Below are 6,189 nucleotides of genomic sequence, written 5' to 3'. Positions count from 1 at the left end.
AACGGACAACTCGCAAGCAAAGATAGAAGTGATTTCAAGGGTATGGTCATCTTGCCTGAGATCCCGCAAGGAAGAAGAACGAGTCCATGAAGAAGACAAACAGACGGAGTCGAACGAATCCTCTCAACTCCAGAACGAAACCGAAGGTAACGAGAGAAGCAACCCGAAAAGAAACAAACAACATAGTGAACAACCACCACATACACATGGCATGATGCAAAAACAAATATGATGCATGTCCGGTTTAATGAGGCATGGCATGGCAAAGTGCAACAAACAACACTACAAATTAAGTGGAGCTCAGTATGCAACGAGTCGCATATTGACGAAACACCACATTTAATTATTTAGTTCTCTCTCGTTTATGTACCCAACAATATTAAATTTTATTAACCATGGCAAGAGGTGAAGCATATGGAAACTAACTATTTTAGGCAATTTAAATGAGGCCGGAACAACAAACAACAATTTCCGGAAAATCCTCATGTCCATCATTTAGATTTGGTACTGTTCTGCCAATTACATAATTTTATAGTTGTTAAACAGTAAAACAAAGTGCACCATGTTAAACTAGGCATTTTTCTACCCCATTTACATATAAAGTTTATTAAAATCCGAGCTACGGTTATTTAGTTATGAATTAAAGCATTTAGCATGTAATTTGAGCAAATTTAACCAAACAGCATTTTAAACAATTTTAACATGGGATGAAAGTGGCAAATTATTAATCTACACAAAATTCTAAGCAGTTTACATGTATAAATTATTTTAATCCGATGCACGGTTGTGAAGTTATTATATGCATGAAGTTTTGGGGTTTTTCTGTAAATCTGTAATTCTCTGGAAAAATAGACAAATCGCAGACATGAAAAAAAAATACACTGGGCCGAATCTAAAACTGGAGCAGGCCCAACAGAAGAAAAACAAAGGGGCCCTGGGGGGGGTTTCTCACCATGGGCCAAAACTGGCCGGCTTGGGCTGGCAGATCTGGGCCGCGAGGAGATGGAGGGAGAGCTGGGCCTTGGCGCCTGGGACTTGGAGACCGGCCACGCTGGCGCTGGACCAAGTCAACGGAGGGGCAGCGCTGGCTGTCTCGATCGTGAAGCAGGGGACGGCGGCTGGCGATGCGGGATGCAGGGCATGGCGGCGAGGAAACTCCAGAGCGGCTAGACGGGACTCGGGGGCGCTGGCGGCGGGATCCAGGAGACGGGATGGAGGGGGCGTGAGCGAGGCTCTCGTCGAGGCCCTCCGGGAAGAAGAGCAGCGGCGCGACGCGGAGCAACAAAGGGACTTGCGGTGGAGCTCGGTACCTCGCCTCGCTACAAGACGAACGGGACGGCGGCGGCCGGCGCTGGTTCATGAGCAGCAGAGAGCGAAGGTTAGAGGAGAACCAGGGAAAAGGGGGAGAAGGGGCGCGAGGAGACGGCGACCTGCTGGCTTCGGCGAGGGGCAACGGGTGGCGATGGAGCTCGGGCGTGAGCTTCTGCTCGAGGAAGACGACGGGGAGGCAGCAGCCTCGGGCAGTGAGGAGGACCGACGGGAGTCGCGGCTCCCCGTCCGGCGCTGGGACGAGACGAAGGAGGTCGGCGGCGGCTGGAGAGGCAGCACGGGCGCTGGTGGCGTGGACGAACGGCGGCGCGGGGAAGGGGCTCCGGGCGAGCACCTGCTCGGGAGAGGATCGAGGAAGCCTCTCCTTTGGTGCTGGACACGCACGGGAGCCGGGAGGGGAGGCGGCTGCGAGCAGTGGCTGGCCTGGTGCTGAAAGCGAGGGGGGATTTTGGATCGAGGAGAGGGTGGCTGGTTCGGTGGATCTGGAGGATCCCGAGGAAGATGCTGAGTGGGTGGCGGCGCGGCTAGGGAGGATCCCTAGAAATTAGGGATTTGGTCTCGGTTTAGACTAGCATATATAGCCGGTGGGTTAGGCTAGGGGCTATTCGGGCCCTCCGATTATAATCGGGCGGTCGAGAATAAGTAGGCTAGAGCGTCCAACAAACAAACCGGTGATGTTTTGTAGATGTTAGGGGATGATCCGGACCCAACGGTCACAACAGTCCGGGTCTGGTTCGGGGAAGTTTTCGGACGCACGCCAGAGGGGGTCGGTGGTTGTACAGAGAGGGTCAAACGGTCAGACAAGAGAGAATCGAAAATCCGGTCAGACCCAGAACGGTCGACGAACGCAAGGGGGGACGCGGCAACTACGAACGAATGCAAATTTTTAAAACATGACGGCAACGAAGTGCCAATGCAATGCAAATGATGCGATGATGAATGCAACACACAAATAAAACACAGCTGACTCGCAAAACAAGGAAGGCAATCGGAGCGTCGGTCTCGGGGCGTTACACCAGCACCTTATCTGTGTCTAGATTGTTAGGAAGGAAAATTGACGCTCCAAGCCACATCATTAAATTAAACTAGCTGCCACCATGATTACTACTAATAAACGAGCTAGAATCGACGCAAACATTTCTGCAAGCAGAATTACTACTAATTACTGAATCTGAACATGAAAACCAGAGCATGCAGCTCTCGATTGGGCAAGAAAGAGAGTAGGGAAATCAATCATTTTGCCACAGCCGATGAGTTCACAAGGTGCACTTATTCTTAATAGATAACGCCAATCTAATATCAGTTGAACTGGATAGAAATGTAGCTGTTTGCTGCAACCCTAGGCTAGTACTCGATCAGTTGCAAATTAAAAGCTTACTTTCTAGTACTACTACCTAAGAGAATGGCTTTACAACGTTAACAAACTTTATGGATGATATCATATACTAGTACCGGTTTGGTTTCCCCTGTCAATCAAGAATGCGAATCCAAAAAAAAGTGGGTACATGTCGAATCGGGGAAGGAGGACCAACGTGATAGATTGCTTTGGATCGGATAGGTTAGATCATTATGGTGAACCTACCTTCTGCCTTTCCAGACGAGCTCGATCCAGCGCCGGCCATGGTGAAGTAGGGGCCGGTGACGATGTGGACAGAGAGTGGACGGCGGCGGTGGTGGAGCTTCCCGTGAGCACCGCGCTAACCCTAGATCGGTAGGGATTGTAGGTGGGGATTGTGGCAGTGATTAACCTCGTAAGTCGTGCCCCGGCCCCCACCTCTGTTTATATAGCGCGGGTTACAGGGGCCCACCAACCATGGTTTGGTTGGGCGCCCCTGATCAGGGCGCGAGTCAGGGGCCCGTTCGACCCGTTGGGCTCGAACGGGAGAGAGATCAACCTAACATTCTCCCCCTTGATCTCAACTTTACTTTTAACTTTATACTTTCTAGTTTATTTGTTTCATCACATATTGGTACATAGAGCATGTTTCATCATCACAGCTTAATTGCCGATATAATCATACAACTACAACATACGTTATGCTCAGAAACAAATTCTGTTCCTTTTGGGCCTATCCAGGAATCATAAGGCTTTCCCTTAAACCCATGCCGGCTAAGTGTTCCTTGAACACATTGGGTGGTAAGCCTTTCGTTAGCGGATCCGCAAGCATATCCTTTGTCCTTATATGCTCGAGACTTATAGTTTGATCCTGGATTTTATCTTTCACAACATAATACCTTATCTCTATTGTTTTGGCAGCATTACTCGACTTGTTGTTGTGAGCATAGAATACTGCGGGCTGGTTGTCACAGTACATCTTTAGTGGTTTGTGAATACAATCTACCACTTTCAAGTCGGGCACAAATTTCTTTAGCCATATCGCCTGCCCCGTGGCCTCGAAGCATGCTATAAATTCTGCATACATCGTGGATGATGCAACTATCGACTGCTTGGAGCTATTCCATGAAATAGCTCCCCCAGCGAGAGTGAAGACGTATCCTGACATGGATTTTCTATCATCTTTGTCCCCCGCAAAATCTGCGTCTGAATACCCTTTTATCTCTAGGGAATCACTTCTCCTGTATATTAGCATGTAGTCCTTCGTGCCTTGCGCATAACGCAATGCTTTCTTTACCATCTTCCAGTGCTCTAGGCCTGGATTCTCTTGATATCTACCGAGTACCCCGGTGATAAAAGCTAAGTCAGGGCGAGTGCACACTTGTGCATACTGTAAGCTGCCAACTACCGAAGCATATGGTACTGCTTTCATTTGATCGATCTCATACTGGTTCTTGGGACATTGGAATTTCCCAAAACTATCGCCCTTGACTATTGGAGCAGGTGTGGCTTTACTCGCATGCATATTATACTTTTTAAGAACCTTTTCTAAATATGCTTTCTGCGATAGTCCTAAGACTCCATTGTTCCTATCTCGGTGAATTTCTATGCCCAAAACATATGATGCTTCACCAAGATCTGTTATGTCAAAATTTGAGGATAAGAACTTCTTTGTTTCTTGTAGTAGACTAACATCACTCCTAGCAAGCAGAATATCATCCGCATACAAGATTAGGAAAATATATTTCCCATTTTTAAACTTTGCATAAATGCAGTTATCCTCAATATTTTCTTTAAATCCAAAACTTTTAATCGTTTGATTAAACTTTAGATACCACTGTCTAGAGGCTTGCTTTAATCCATAAATGGATTTCTTCAGGCGGCATCCCATATTTTCCTTGCCTTCCATGATAAAACCTTTGGGTTGTTTCATGTAGACATTTTCTTTTAAATCCCCGTTGAGAAATGCCGTCTTTACATCCATTTGATGTAACTCTAAATCAAAATGAGCAACTAATGCCATTATGATTCTGAAGGAATCCTTACATGAGACTGGAGAAAATGTCTCATTGTAATCTATCCCTTCTCTTTGTGTAAATCCTTTTGCCACGAGTCGTGCTTTATACTTTTCTACATTCCCTTTAGAGTCACACTTAATTTTGTAGACCCATTTGCAGCCTACTGTTTTGGCTCCTTTAGGAATTTCCTCTAAGTCCCAAACATCTTTGGAACTCATCGATTTCATCTCGTCTTCCATTGCCTTCATCCACATCGATGAATGAGGGCTTCTCATGGCTTCTTCATATGAGGTGGGATCTTTTTCCACATGAACCATTTCTGTGTTATAAACTTTAAAGTCAGTAGAAATAGCTGACTTTCTTGGTCTTGTAGACCTTCTAAGGGCCTCAATTTTAGGCACATTCTGTGCCTCAACTTCTGGCACTTCTTCTAAAATTCGCTGCTGTACCTCCCTTTCATGCTCAACAATGGGTTCAATCGGCTCCTGGCGTACAGGTTCCGGGTCTACCTCCATAGTTGTCATGGGTGGAGTTGCAACTGGTAGTGAGAAAAATGGCTCCTGAATCATCGGATTAGGTGCATGCACCCTCTTCTCCTCAAGATCAATTTTCCGAGCTACCAAGCTCCCCCTCATCATTTCGTCCTCTAAGAAGACTGCATGTCTCGTTTCTACAAACTTTGTATATCTGTCTGGGCAGTAGAAATGAAAATCCTTTGACCTGTCTGGATAGCCAATGAAGTGGCAACTCACTGTTTTGGGATCTAACTTTGCAATTTTTGGATTAAACATTTTGGCCTCAGTAGGGCACCCCCACACCCTGAAGTGTTGTAGGGATGGCACCCTTCCTGTCCATAGATCGTACGGTGTTTTGGGCACCGACTTGCTTGGTACTCTATTGAGAATGTGAATGGCGGTTTTAAGCGCCTCCATCCATAATCCCAATGGCAAGTTGGAATAACTCATCATACTGCGCACCATATCCATAAGTGTACGGTTGCGCCTTTCAGCTACTCCATTTTGCTGAGGCTCGCCCGGCATTGAATACTGGGCTACTATGCCAGTCTCCTGCAAGAACTTTGCAAAAGGTCCAGGGACTTGGCCATATGGAGTGTGTCGACCATAGTACTCTCCCCCACGGCCGGACCTTACTATCTTTATTCTTTTATCGTGCTGATTTTCAACTTCAGCTTTGAATATTTTAAATTTATCCAACGCTTCTGATCTTTCTTTGATTGGATAAATATAACCGTAGCGAGAGTAATCATCTGTGAATGTTATGAACGAGTCATATCCATCCACACTTTTCACCGGAAATGGTCCACAAATATCAGTGTGAATGATTTCTAGTGTGCCTGTGCTATGGATTGCACCTTTTTTGATTTGTTTTACGTACTTTCCTTTAACGCAATCTATGCACTGTTCTAAGTCTGAAAATTCTAACGGAGGAAGAATTTCACTTTTGACTAATCTTTCTATTCTCCCCTTCGAAATATGGCCCAAGCGA

The sequence above is a fragment of the Aegilops tauschii genome, chromosome 1, assembly GCF_002575655.3.
Source record: "Aegilops tauschii subsp. strangulata cultivar AL8/78 chromosome 1, Aet v6.0, whole genome shotgun sequence".
Taxonomy (NCBI): Eukaryota; Viridiplantae; Streptophyta; class Magnoliopsida; order Poales; family Poaceae; genus Aegilops; species Aegilops tauschii.
This window is presented reverse-complemented; position numbering follows the sequence as displayed.